Consider the following 14,913-nt stretch of genomic DNA (forward strand, 5'->3'; position numbering starts at 1 on the left):
GGAAAACTTTCCGGCCAGCCACTGACGCTGGACCAGGCATTTCCGCCGGGAGGAGCGGGCGGGGAGCGGGAAGACGAGAGCAGGTCCGGAGGCCTGGAAACCCGCGCACCTTAGAAGGGCGCGGGGGAGAGAGAGGGGCGCCGTTCCCGCCGAGAGCTGAACCGCGCGCGGGCAGCCCGGGAGATCGCGCGGAGCGGCGCCGCCGTCGGCTCGGGTAAGGGCTGCGACGTTAGCCGCCGGTGCTCCGGGAGGCCCGCGCCTGCTCCTCCAGCCCCAGCCGCCGGGAGGGAGTGGGAGCTGCGTCCACGGTCTGGGGAACAAAGAAGCGTCAACACGCGCACTTCTTTGTTTCCCTCCCCTTTCTCTGCCCCTCCCTCTTTTGGCCGTTCTGTTCCCTGCTGTGACCGCGCTTCTACCCTCTGTGAAGGGTGGTGTTGGGTCCTGACACTTCTGCAAATAAAGGAGGACTGGGCCCCTTCCCCTCCAAAGAGCCCTGGCTCTGAGTTGATGGAAAAACTATGCGTGTGAATGGTAGAACGTCTTCCTTTTCAGCCTGCATAGACTAGTCAACTAAACAGGAAAAAATTTCCCATATCCCAAATTCCAGCCTTGTGCACAGACTGGCTCCTGTGACCCAAAGCAAATCACCGTTTCCCGTGTCATCTCCCTACCCCCCACCACCTTAAAATGGGAGAGAAACAGTGGTCCTAACCTTCCAGGGAGTTGGTCAGATTGGCCCATGTCTGGTGCTCCACTCTTTCTGTGCCAAGAGGCGGCTCAAGGTCATCCTCCTTGAAAGTTCAAAGCTGAATACATTTGAAATTCTATTTATAAAAAAGGCCTTAGGAAATTGTGTTTTAATGAGCGCACTGGGGTGTCCATACCGCTAAAAACTGCACTGATTGGTCTAAGGGAGGTCAACAGAACTTTGTGACTTCAGCGTTTGCCCCGTGGCATTTTTGAATGTGGATCCAGATCAGTGGGCATGGCGCCATCAAACTCACCCAAGTAGGCCATCAGGTGTTCCCCCAAGAGGGAAGGCAGCTGCCTTCAGCCAAGAATCCCCCCGCCCCACCATTAGTTAGAGAGGTGATAAACAGCTATTGAGGATCATATAGCCCCAAGAAGGCCTTGTGTTTGCGGAACACTGTAGAACACCCCTGATCCTTTCCAGAAATGAGACTTCTCCCCTTGCTCCAGACAGGGTTTCCAAACCTCTGCTGGCAGCATCCAAACTACACCCCAGGGCCCTATGGCCCACCCTATTCTCTTCATCAGCTTCAACTTTGCCGTCTGAGCCCACTTGCAACTCATCTCTTGGCTGTCCCTCCATAGCAGTAAAGAAAGTTAAGTGGATGGGGGCCTGAAGAGTCCAAGCCGAAAACTTGACGTGAGGTCGGCCCCCCTGGCCCTTTTTCCCCATGGATCATCCATTCAGTCCACAAACTTGTTGAAATCCTGCACGTGCCAGGCATTGTGCGAGGCTACCGTGGCATGGGTGAGGCAGACGTGTGAACAAAAGCCAGCAGCACAGTAAGAGAAGGACGTGAGAGACCTGTGAGAAAGGACAGACCTTCTGGGAAAGCGTGCACGTCTTCGCAGAGGAGGTGACTTTGAGTTGGGTTTTAAAGAATGAACACACTTACTTTAAAATAAGAAAATTCCAAAGCAAGGCTGGGACCCCAAAAAGAAATCTTCCTCTGGAAGAGTTGGTAGAAATGTATACTGCATGCTCCAGAAAATAAAGCAGGACACTGAATATATTGGAGGACAAAACCAAGAGGAGACGGAAGCAGGGCCAGGAGGATGGCCAGGCAGGATGACTGCTCAGTAGACGGAGCCCTCAGTCCCAGCTGTGAGAGCCTTGCAGGGCCCAACCGGACTGGAGTCAGTCCGTGACTGGCCCAAGGCCTGGCCTTCTAAGTTGACTCTTAACGTTCAATAATGTAACACTATTCATAGGGACTCATTCTAAGTATATCAAGGACTGACAGGAAAAACATGAGCCGTACAGGTAGTGTTCTAAATAAGCTGGCCTGTTCTAGAACCAAATTTCTCTCCAGTCTCCTATTGGAAGAAACACACACAACTATGGACCAAAGCTTGAGGCTGCTCTTGCACCGGGAGACAGGCTGAAGCCCTCCCCTGCCGTCTCTGCTGCTGCAGCTGGGCCTGACGTGTACGATAAGTAGTAGCAAATTCCTCACCCTTCACAGTCCTCAGCCAGGAGTCCTCAACGCAGCACCTGCTGGTCTCCTCCCGGAGCTGAAGGTTTTACCTCATCTCTTCACTTCCAGGTTGTGTAGCTCAAACCCTCTTAGTCTAGAAACGTTTGCCTACGTTCTTCCTGTCCCACCAAAACCAGGAGGTGCTAGTTTTGAGTTATTCAGTTTTTCATGTTTAATCCCCTCAAACTCCAATTGTGGAGCCAGGCATCATGCCCTTTTAGACTGATACCTTCACCTTTTAGAAGGGGATGCTTAGGCAGCACACCCCAAGTCCTGAGCCTGCCTCTCAGCTCCAGATCCATGGAAGATCCCCAGGCCTCTTTTCACTGGTGGTTGTGATAAACTTCAGCTTTATCTTGGTTCACAGCTTCAAGCCAGGCTTTTGGAGCTCAGCTATATGAGTCTGGTTTGCACCCACCATGGCCATGCACTCAGTGCCCCAGGAGCTACGCCTGACCACGTTCACTGACACTCTCTCTAAGGAAATAAACTGTCAGCACTCCTCACCCGGGTCATAATCTGCTGAACTCCTGACAGCAGGTGGAGCTCATCAACCCTAACCAAATCAGTCTGTGCGACCAGCTTTCTACAGGGTTTCAGGGATTCTAGAAGCCCTGAGGAGAGATTCAGGGACAGCTCCCAGGTGGCACCTGGCGCTGGTGTAGAACCCACTATTTCCCAGGACCCTGTAGCCTCTTGGCTGTGCAGGTTTCTTTCCTTAGGAGGGGCTCTCTGCCTCAGGGGTATCCCTGTTTGAGTAAGCACATGGGTCCAATATGGGATAAGGGGACTGCCAAGGTCACCTACTCTCTGTACAAAATTCCTGACTCCTGGGAATTTGCAGACTCCAGGCACCATCCCAGGCTCTGCCACGAGAACAAATGAGCCATTCTGCCAAGACTCCTGAGGATTCCAGCCTTCCCACCAAGGACAGCCTCTAAATGACCGTGTAATTATGCTTGGAAGAACCCCACAAGCAGTCCTAACAAAAAGTTCCTTTGGTCTTGGTCTTACCAGCCTTCCCAGTGACTAATTGGGCATTTTCAGGTCGTAAATGACCCCCTCCTGTCTCATTCTGTCCCTCCCTGGTCTCTAATTGAGATCTAGAATGCTCGCTGTTTCTCCACTCCACCATGTCAAAACTTAGACTCACTAGCCTGGGCAGCTGAACTTGATTCTTTAGGGAGGTCAGGTGGGGGGTGGGGGAGCCCCGCTGGCCAGGCAGGTAGGAGAGAGGAAGAAAGGCTGTAACACTGGGCAGTAATGGCGTAGACCGCTCCATAAACAAGCTCCCCTCACCTTCATCCTCTGCACAGAATTCTCTTTCCATTTCCTTCTGATGGCTAAAGTCTGCCCCCTCCCCAGCTCTGGGACCTCCTCTGGCTAGCTTTTAACTCTGTGGGGACTGCCCATTTCCCTCATGGGCCCCACACCCCAGAAGTCAGAGGGTGGCATTTTCCTAGCTCCCTGTTTCCTCTCCTTCCAGATAATTATTCTTCCAACTCGTGTTAAAATCCTCCTCTTTCATTCATGACATAATCACACTACGCTGTATTTTAATTTATTTTTCTGTCTCCTTGCTTAAGCAAGACACTTTCTTGAGGTCTATAGGTGTACCTTATGCAACCTTGCAGCCCCAGTGCCTGACAGCGTCTGTTACATAGAAAGTCCTCCATGAATATTTGCAGTAAAAAAGAGGAAAAGAAGAAAGGAACATGGGATAGGAAGGAAGACTTGGAAGCCTATCATTTTCAGTAGCACTTTTAAAAGGTCTGGGAACACACTGAATGATAGAATCAGATTCACAAATATTTAAGCAGCCTTGAAGGATGAGGCAAAACCAGCAAGATGAAATTTAATATGGATCCATATAAACACCTGTATCAGGTTCAAAAAATAAACTTAAGTTTGGCACATGAACACACACAAAAACAGGTAAAAACATAAAAGCTACCTTTAAACATTTGCAGCCTGCTGTGGAGCAAATCTGTTGCGTGTAACTCCAGAGAGCAGAACTGGGAGGCTGGTCAAAAGCCCAAAGGAGAAAGATTTAGTGCCAAAAGTCTGTGTAATTTGCTATTTGCTAAATACGGTGCCTGGCACATAGAAATGGTGGCTGAATAATCCCATATCTATTGCCGTGTTATTTCTTATCATTATTATTACCAGCATCATCGTTATTTATTATTCATAAAAGTGGTCCAACAGTCTGCCTCAAGAAGCACTGAGCTCCCCTCCCTGGAAATCCAAAGTTATCACCAGGTAGCCACCTGTCTAGGGTGTTTGTAGACCTGATTCCCAACCCCTGGCCTCCCCTTCCCATAATCCTGTGATTCCAAGAACAGTGCTCTGTATGTCCTGGGTAGTGAAAGCCACAGATACAATTCCTGGCTGAGCAAACCGTCTTTTATATAAAGAAGCTTTTGCACGGCCCACATTTGCTGCAGTGTGCCTCATTCAAGCAACCCCTCCGAAGCATCTCTTTGATGTTGAAAACTAAAATTGCTTTGTGTGAAAGCTCCTTTAATCTTATATAGATACAAATGCCTTGTATCTTTGGGGATATGCCAAACCGCTCTTAGTATTTCAGAATTAATCTCATTAAAGAAAGCTCTGTTTAATCCCCACTGCTGCTTGCTAGAGATATTGAATAGTCCTACACCTGTTTCTATTGCCACTGTCCTGTGCACCCTTCCTGGATTTAGTGTGGTCCAAGAAAAAACATCAGCGAGTTTGGGCTGGACAATGACATTCCCACTTTTGGTTTAGCACTGTAGTTGTAGAAATGTTCCTTTATATGTCTTTATCTCGATTTCTTAATTAAAGAAAAGGAAAAAAACAGAAGGTGTAAGAGGAGCTTGCCTGTTACAAAGAATAACAAATGGAATAATGAGTTGCTTCATTAACTATCCAACTCATTATAATTATGACAAACCAGTAATGCTAAATATTGCTTAGAAAAATGGAGTTCATATAAGGTAACCCTCTATTGTCTCTTCCCAAAGAATATAGGAAACCCTTGATTAGATCACCTGGTTTGTACAACGTATTTCATATATATATTTATATATAAATACATGTATTATATGACATATATATATATCTCAAATGAAATTACTGACTTCCTCCCTCCCAACACACTTCTGGATCTTCTCCATTCAGAGCCATCAGTGAGTGTTACAAATATGCAACCATATGAAATAATCACTCATTTATTTATTTCAACAAATATTTATTGACTGCCTACTGTGTGTCAGGCATGATTCTAGGTGGCAGGAATACGACGGCAAACAAGAGAGCAAAGTTCATGTTCTCCAGTATACAGATCAATGAATATGATACAAATAAAGAAAATAAAACGGCATGATAAGATACACAGTGATTGGAGGTGACGGGGGTAGGGGGGGTGGGGTGGGGTGGGGAAAGTTTAGATCAATTGTTTAGGGAAGGCCTCACGGGGGAGGTGACATCTGAGCTGAAACTTGAGGAGGAGGAGCCAGGCATTTGAGGATCCGGATGAAGAACTTTCTCAACAATGGGAGGGACAAATGGAAGGGCCCTGAGGTGGGAAGAGGCTGTAGCATGTGAGCAAGAGGAGGAGTGGGATTCCAGGAGGGCCAGGAAGGAAGCAGAGGCCAAGATGGGCAGGCCTTGGATGTCTTTCAAAGTACAGTGGAAACCATCGGAGGGTTTTAAGCAAGGGAGCAACATGATCTACTTTATGTGTTTAAAAGATCACCTCTGAAGAATGGCTTGTTGGAAAGCAAGAGCCAAAACAAGGAGGTTGTCGTAGAAGATGGTGCATTAGACAAGAGTGGTCACAGTGGTAGAGAGAAGACTGGATTAGGGACTTTTTTTGGAAGATGGTGTCAAGAGGACCAGCTGATTGATTAGCAGGCTTGGGAGGACGAAGAGAGAGGAATCGAGGATGACTACAAACTTCCACATCTGATCAACTGCGTGAAATTACATCCAACTTTCTCAGTTCACAGCGCCCCTAGTGTCTCAGTGAATTTTTCACAGTGACCCCTAGGCCGAAGGAAATCCATAACACTTTTCATTTATTAGTTATCCAAGTAACTTAATGTTTGTGTCACATCCTTCTGTCGCATATTTTTGTCACAACTTAATACACAGAAATTGAAAGAAAAAATAATGCTTTTATTTCATTCTTAAACAGCCATGATGACTTACTTTTAGAATGTGTGTGCCCATTGGGCATTGCTTGATTTCTCCAATCTTGGAATCAGATTGCGCATGGCAACCCTCATTTCCTGATCTGCACTGATTTTTGTGTGGTACTTGCTTTTTATCGCAACAACTGCCAAAAACCCAGCTTTGCAAAATATTCCATCATTGAAAGGAATACAGCGTAATCTAAAGATAGTAGCTCATACAACACCCAACAGATGTCAAGTATTGACGTTTTCCTCAAAAATTTAAGATCATCATGGCATTTTTGTGAGTTCTCTCTGGTGCCCAGGGGCCCTTGGTGCTCACATTGGTCAGACCATTCAGTGACAGAGGTGGGGGATGGCAGAGGAGGCATATAAGAGAGGGCTGCTTAGGTTTGATTTACATGGTGGACATTCAAGGAGAGCTCCTGACCAAGGAAGGTTAAGAAAGAAATGTGTACTACAAAAACAAATTCTACTCAATATTCTCATAGGAAAAATCTCCATTATCCCGTATTCTTAGGGAATGAGGTGTTCGCTGGCTAATTTTCTGGGTAACCAAGAGCTAATCAGAAAACGTTTTTCTTTCAGCTTTATTATTGAAAACTCTCCTGGCTTGGACTCAGTTCCCTCCCAGACATTGTAAGTACTGAGCCGTGAGCATAAATGGGCATAGGTGCTGCTGCTTTGCTCCAGGTCTTGAAGAGTGCACAGTCATGATTACAAATAATTTTTAGTGTCCTCCCTGTTAGCCACACGGTGATCCCAGAAACAGCAATGTCAAAGTGGATCTCCATAAAGTAGATTTTATGTTCCTGCAGTAGCTGCTTTTTAAAGGCATTGCATCTCCCATCAAAAGCACAGCATTAGATAAATCCTAGATGTGACCAGCAAGAGGGCATCAAAAGAAATGTAAATGTAGGATTAGAGCCAGCCCAGGTAGTCTAGTGGTTAAGGTTCGGTGCTCTCACCACTTCAGCAGCCCAGGTTCGTTTCCCAGTCGTGGAACCACACCACTCATCTGTCAGTTGCTGTGCTGTGGCAGCAGCTCACATAGAAAAACTGGAAGGACTTACAACTAAGATATACAACTATGCACTGGGCCTTTGGGAAGGAAAAAAAATGCAGGATTAAAATCCCTTATCTACAAATTCTGTAATCCAAAAGTTCTAAAAACTGCAAATCTTCTCGATAAGTTCATGGCAAACTCATGTGGCCACAAAACTGACCTGCTAGAACTCAGTTGGAAGCAAAATCCAACCCAAACTGATGTGGGGCTGTTTTAAGTTTTTCTTTATCCCATTTATGGTGAAATTTTACATGTTTTGCTGCAGAAATACTAGTAAGATTCATACAGGGTGCTGCCCCAGACCCCTCTCGGGTGGTTATATATATCTATGATATGTTCACCTCAAGGCTGGTCTACATCAGGAAAAAATCTGAAGTCTACAACATAACTAAGGGTTTTGAATAAGGGATAGTTAGTCTTTAGAAACACAGGGCTGGAAGGAACCTGGAGCTCTTCTAGGTCAATCCATTAATATCATAAATGAGACAAGAAGCCTGGACACATGTGTGGGAGGAGCAGGGAACATGTTCCAAATCACATATTCAGTTTGGAGCGCAGCCAAGACAGGGCTATTTCTCCTGCCACCTGCTGCCCACAGCCCCATAAGGCAGCCCAGACATGCTCATATGTGTTGAGAACACAGATACCTCAGGACCCCGTTAGTGTCAACAGGCCACACGCAAAATGTGCTTCTACTGAGACCCTAAGCTGAGCTATCTGAAAGTGAATATGTCATCAGTTATAACAGTTATCCATAGCAATCAATAATCCTGCTCTGTTTCTGATAATTTTGAAGATTTGAGGGAAGTCAATTCCAAGTGAATCAATAGGACTCTTGAAAATTTGTCCAGTATTTTCAAATGACGATATCTTTTCATCCAAAGGAATTTCCTTTTAGCAACTAGAAACTCTAAATATTTTTTTGTGTTCTTTTAAATAATTGCCATTAGAGCTGCTAAATATTTGAAGGTATCGCTAAGAACTTGAGTTGTAAATACTAGAAAGGTGACATATCTAGCTCATCTCCTCTTCTGCAATGTGGTTTAGACTTGGAATTGGACAGACGTGGTCTGGAATCCCAAATATGGTGCTGAGGAGCTGTAAGGCCAGTTACCTAACCTCTATGCGACCTGGTTTTCTTAGTTGAAAAAAGGACAATAATATTTTACCAGATTTTTGTAAACCTTTAAATTTAAAAAATATGAAATATCTTATTCTGTTCTAGGCACACGGTAAGTGTGCAGTAATGAAAGAAACCCAACTTCCCCCTTCCTCCCTTTTCTCAACCTCTTTACCTTATTATGGAGAATGATTGTTTAATTAGAACGTGTGAGAGAGGCTGTAGGAACAGTGCCCTAAATCAGTCCCCTCCAAAGAACACCAGGGTCTCAGCCCACATAATAGTCGGTGTTGGGAAAGAACACTGAACTTGGCAGCACAAATGTGTGTCCGAATCCTAGTTTGGCCACTTATTACTTGTCCGACGTTAACCAAGTCATAGATCCCTCTAAACCTTAGTGTTGTGGTCTGTAAAATGGAAATAATAGTGTTTGCCACACAAGGCTGCCATGATGAATAAATTCAGTAGGGCACATTTACTTGTTTAGCAACTCAAAGCATTATACAAATAGTTGAAGCACAGGGAAGAAGGAGAGTAGTTCCCCAAATCTGGAAACAGGAGAACATTTTCCTGATTTAAATAAAAGGAGAGAGAAGGCAGATGTGGCATCTTATAGCCCAGTGAGTTTGATATTTGTGCTAGGCAGACTCCTAGGGCATTTCCTGTGATAGTTAGGGAGCACTTGGGAGGGGTGACAGGCAGCATGGATTCTTGGAGAGCAACTCACATGGAACTGAACCTCTCTGACCACTCCTTAGAGAAGGAGGGGAACCTTCAAGTGGACAGCAGTCTCAGGGAGCCAAAGAGGAAGGGGCTCAGAAAGTTGAGGGTGAAGGGCTTCAGAGAGTCAAGAAGGCGTAGCCTAAGAGAGCTTAGTGGGAGGGGCCTCGTGAGTCAAGGGGCAGGGCTCAGACAGCCAAGAGGGAGGAGCCTTGGGGAGCTGGGAGAGAGGGTCTCAGAAAGTAGAGGGGGAGGGCCTTCAGGGAGCCAAGGGAGAGGGGCCTCAAAGACTTGGCCCAACCAGCTGTCCAGGAAAAGAGCTGTGTTCTTCAAGGCCTTCTCATTTATTTAGCAAAAAATGTTTGTAGTAAGATCCTCTTTCTCCCCGCTTTGGTTAATTTTGATGCTCAGAAGAAAACTAATTTTTTTTCCTCAAACTACTTTTTGTCACTGAGATCCTCTAGATAAAGATTATCAATGCTTCTGTTTCCCTTAAAAACTGAGCCCCATTTCCCCGTCCATAAATGGGGGATAATTATGCCAATTATGCCTCCGTCAGGGGTTGTTGTGAGGGCTAAGGGGACCCGGCACAGTGGCTGATGTGGAAATGTTAGCTCCCCTCTCCCGCATCCTCCCCTGAGTGGCGGATGGAAGAAGATGGCAGGGTCAGCTTAGCCACTGTCCTCAGCACTCTCTGGTTTGAAATATGTATCCATGGATGATTTGGATGAGGACACACACATGATAGGAAATGGCAAGCAGTCCAATATAAAATTATTGGGATGAGCTGGAGAAAATGTGAAGTCTTGGGGAAAGGAACCCACTTGCCCTTTTAGAGTGGGAGCTCTGAACACGCTAACACATTCAGTGTTCTCAGACACACCACATGGTGTTGCGGAGATGGCTACATGCTCAGCCTGGGCCTTGGGCTCTGGGTTCTGTTCTAAGCCATATGTGTTAGAGAGCTAACATACTACAGCACATCCAGAGGGCAGCCAAGATGGTGGAGAAGGACCTAGAAACCACGCCATCTACTCAGTGGTTGAAGGAACTGTGAAAGGGAGAAATCATGATTCACATGTTCATTCAATAAATATTTATTGTTACCTCTTATGTGCTGGGCACCATTCTAGGTACTTGAGCAAATAACAAAGATCCCTGCCCTCAGGGAACTTACATTCTAGAGAGAGAAATGGACAATACACATCATAATGAATAAAGTAGTTAGTATAGTAGAAAATGATAAACACTCTGGAAAAAGGCGAAAACGAAGAGTAAGTTAAGGGAGATTGGAAGTGCCACAGTTGGGTAGGTGACAATAAATAGGATGATAGGCGCAGGCCTCACTGAGAGGTGAGGGAGTGAACCAGCCAGATACCTGGGGAACATGCCCAGAGGACAGATAGAGCAAAGCCTCAGGTGGGACAGTGCCTGTCATCTTGGCAACAGCAATGACAGCAGTGTGGCAGGAGCCAAGGGAGGGAGAGAGCAGTAGGAAGGAAGTGGGAGAGGTGATGGGGGCCAATCAGGAAGGACCTGCAGACCCTGGAAGGGCTTTGGCTTCTTATCCAAGAGATGGGAGCCATCATAGCATTTCGCACAGGGGAGTGAGGTGATGTGACTTACATTTTAAAAGCTCGCTGCCGTGTGAAGAATAGACCAGCCAGCAGGTGACTACAGTAGTCCAGGCAAGATGTGATGTTGGCTCGCACCACAGTGGGAACATGGAGGGGATGAGAAGTGGTGAGATCCTTTGAAGGAGGAGTCAGCCTGATTTCCTGGTAGATTTGATGTAGGATGAGGAGGAAAGAGAAGAGTTGGTGATGACTCCAAGGGCTTTGTCATCCGCTGAGAGGTCTGGATCTAAGTTTGGGCACGGTGAATTTGAGATGTCCTTAGACGTCTGAGCGGAGATGCTGAGAGGGCAGTCACAGAGCCGAGCCCAGCGTCCTGGACAAAGATCTGATTGCTATCTTCCAGCACTTAAAAGGCTGCCGTGTGGAAAAAGAGGGAGAACTCTTCACTGAGTTTCCCTGAGGGACAGAAAGGGCCGATGAAGGAGTGGAAGTCAAAGTGAGGAAGGCTCTCACTCAATCCAAGGACTTGTGAACCACGGCTGTCTGAAAAGTGAATGAGCAGCCTCAGAAAGGTTGTCTTGTGTTTATAAATAATAACTTCCTGAAATCATGGCTGACAGAGAACAGACTGACCCATTATCAGGGAGGTTCTGTCCCAGCAAACAAGACATCACCGTAATATTCCCTTGGGCCAGGCAGCCTCCCCAAGGAGGGGTTCCAGTCTCCTGGGGATAAGGGAGCTCACCTCTGACACTCCCTGTGGGCCATCATTTCCCTGGGGCCCAGCCACCAGGCCCAAATCTTTAAACCTGTCAACTTGGCTGCAGTCGGCACCAGGGAGCAGGGTAGTAGAAAGCAGTCTTTCTCCCTCTCCCCATGCCATGAGCAAATTAAAGCCTCAGAAGGACACACTCACACAAACACACACTGACACACACATACAAAACTCGCCTTCCGAGCTGGTTAGGAATGTGTACAATAACAACATAGCACATGTTTGTGCCCAGCATGACTTATGTGTACACATATTGCCTCATTGAATCCTCACAGGAGGTCAGTACTACTGTTCTCCCCATTTTACAGATAAGGAAATTAAGTCACTGGAGAGTTAAGAAACTCACTCAAAGTCATACAGTTCGTATGTGGCCAAGCTAGATTTAACCCTGGGAAACCTGGCCCCAGATCCTAACCACCATGCTGTTCTGCTCTTTCGGAAGTTTCTTTCTCATTCCTGCTTCAATTCTCCCTTTCCATTTTCACACAGACCCCTCCTCCGCTGATTATCTAAAGCAGTCGTGTCAGAAGCTACGTTGAGTTATTGACCAGGGACGCGGCCACTCTACAAAGCTGTGCCCCCTGCTGGAGCGCAGGGGAGCTGCCAGGGCTGGACCTGGAAGGGTCCATCACAGGGGGCTGCAGGACCCTTGGTGAGGGGAAGTCAAGCAAGGGCACCCTGGCTGGGGTAGGGAGCCTCATGCTGAACCCAAGGCCTCTCAAGGGACCTTGTGCAGGGACCAGAGGGCACTTGGGGTTGTTGGAGCAGAGCCTTCATCTGCCCTCCTTGTCAGGAAGGAGCCAGAGCCATCCTTTCTTTTGAGAATGTAAAGGCGGAGGATGGTGGTGACAAAGAACTGCCCTTTGATGCTGGGAGACCAGGGTCAGATGAGGTCCTTGGGCTGCTTCCCCACAAACATACTAGTTCTGATGGTCCGGAGAGCGGAGGAGGGCCCAGGAGGAGGCGTGAGGGAAGGAGAGCTGTGCAGGCCAAGCTGGCAAAAGATGTCATTGCCTGTCTCTCCATCCCCTCTCTACCCGGGGCCATCACTTAGGGCCACATGAGTCATACAAAGCAAATCTGCTCCTTCTATGGAGTGGCCTGTGTTCTGTCCCAAGGACTTTGTTCCCACCCAACTGCAAGTCCCTTTGCATGCACTGGGTCTCCAAAGCACGAAGCCTTTCAGCACGTCGGTAAGGCCATGGCCCCAGTGAGAGGGACAAAGAACAACTCAGCTCCACCCTCCGATCATGGAAACCAGAGCAGAGGGCCTGCAGACCCCTTTACCTAAAATTACACTGCCAGAACGTGGAGCCCTTCTTAGGGCATTCCTCTGGAAACCAGAAGTGGTCGTTGGTCTGCCTTTTTTCAGTGATATTAAGTCAACCATTTACAGAGTATTCTGTTCTGTTTGTTTATTTTAGTTACTCATGTCTTATTTATTTCAACTAGGAATGTTTCAGACAGACATCCTGGCCTCCACCCCTCAGAAAGACAAATGGTATCCAAAAAAACCTGCCTGCAGAAAAATCGGTCGGCCTCTCTCAGTGCCGTGTGGAAGGGGTTGTGTGGATGGAAATCTACAGGACTATGGCCCTGTGTTGACCTCTGATGTAAAGGTTTGCCCTCCTCACTAGACAGGTGCAAGGACATAATCAGTAAATATACTTGGGAAAGCACATGGCACGTTATTAATGCTTTTCTTTGCTCGTTCATTTATTCCCTCAGAAGGTATTACTGAGTGTCTATTAGGTACCAGACACCACGCTAGGTGCAGGTGTTCAGTGGTGAACTGTGTAAACACAGTGCCTGGCTCCATGAAACAAACAGCCTCCTGCAAAGGCCCCACCTCTCTACGGGGCCAGACAGATAAAGCCAATGCACCAGGAGGCAACGTGCGAGAAACATCAGACCTCTTCGTGTGTCTTTTGTTTTCCCACTTTTGAGCGAGACATGCTCTATTTTTTTGATGGAGGCAGAGAACCACGGCTCTACCATAAGAAGAACAACAGTACACGTGTGATGATGAGACTGCCTGAGAATGGAAGTGGGGACAGAAGCAGAAACGGAAAGTGCTGTCCCATTCAAAGAGGGCAGCCTCCACTCAGCATCACTGTTTCCACGTGGAAAAAGCCAGCCCAGGGTTGCCCGAGACTCCGATTTCCAAGAGAAGCCAGAACCATTGATTTTTTGTGAATTCTGCCAATTCTAAATATTCCCTCTAATTTTTTTTTAAAATTATGTAAGCTGAACAAAATGTCTGCCAGTCTGCTTTGATCGAGGCGGCCATTTTGTGAAGCTAGTCTAGAGATGAATGAGTATGATCAGCTGGTTGTAATCAGTTATTATAAAGTCGATGTTTCCTCTTGTGACTGCAGAAATTAACCTGCAGTCTGTCAGAAACCACAGTCAAAATGAGTCAAGATTTGAATCAGAAGTGGAAACCAGGATGTTTGCCTCAGATACTGGATATCAGTTTGCCATTACTATTTATTTCTGCCTGATGGCTTTTTTTATAAATTTCTAAGAGAATTAAAAGGAGATGCCTAGAGTGCAGTTTCTTTTCTGATCTTTGAGAGGAGAAAGCAGCTGACTGGAGCCTTTTTACAAGGCCTGATGAGAAAATGGAAAGAAAAGACTTAACCCTGAATGACAGCATGCCATTGATAAAGTTGATAAATGCATTCGGGCTGTCCAGGGGACTGGCTGATTTTGATTTTTTATCTTAAGCAGCTGAAAAATATGAAAGGGAGGGATCCTGAAGTGTAAGCACACCTTTGATGGAGCAGCCTGTGCTTTCACATGCTCCTTCACCCCTCCCAGGTAGGGCTGCACAGACCCCTCCCCAAGCGCCCTCACCATCCCCAGCCCCTTCTGGCTTCCTCTGGCTTACCCAACGTCCATTGGAAAAGGGTGGAGGTTAGAAGTGGACAGCTATTGTAGGTGGTGTGTTTAGGTTTTAGGTCAAAATAAGCCTGGAGGGAACTCGTGTAAAACAGAATCGGCTCCCATAGCCATAGATATAGGCCCCAAAGCTTTGCCGTGGCTCACCCTTTGCCGCAAAAGCAATATCCTCCAACCTCATCTCATGTATGATGCAGACCTCGTCTCCTCCCAAAAGCATCGAGGTAGGCTACAGGAAAAGACATGCGTATACCACAGAACTGTAAAATGACGGAGAAAAGAGCAAGTCAACTGCAGGCCGGCTCCCTGTCTCTCTATTTCTCGTGTGTATGGTAAATGGTCACA

The 14,913-nt window shown here is 46.8% G+C and overlaps 1 protein-coding gene across 7 annotated transcripts in view; it reads left to right on the top strand.

The window, feature by feature from the left end:
• ERICH6B (glutamate rich 6B) overlaps positions 1-14,913 on the top strand; it is a 64,258-nt gene that overhangs the window by 175 nt on the left and 49,170 nt on the right. For 3 of the 7 annotated variants that reach the window (XM_070578285.1, XM_070578289.1, XM_070578287.1), the window contains exon 2: positions 6,995-7,045. The gene's annotated coding sequence lies outside the window, so the exon portion shown is untranslated. Of the gene's footprint in view, positions 1-3; positions 215-6,994; positions 7,046-14,913 lie in introns of those variants that run through there. The other 4 variants (XM_070578286.1, XM_070578290.1, XM_008516945.2 and 1 more) reach the window with 3 other exon arrangements.

Source organism: Equus przewalskii, chromosome 16 (assembly GCF_037783145.1).
Source record: "Equus przewalskii isolate Varuska chromosome 16, EquPr2, whole genome shotgun sequence".
NCBI lineage: Eukaryota > Metazoa > Chordata > Mammalia > Perissodactyla > Equidae > Equus > Equus przewalskii.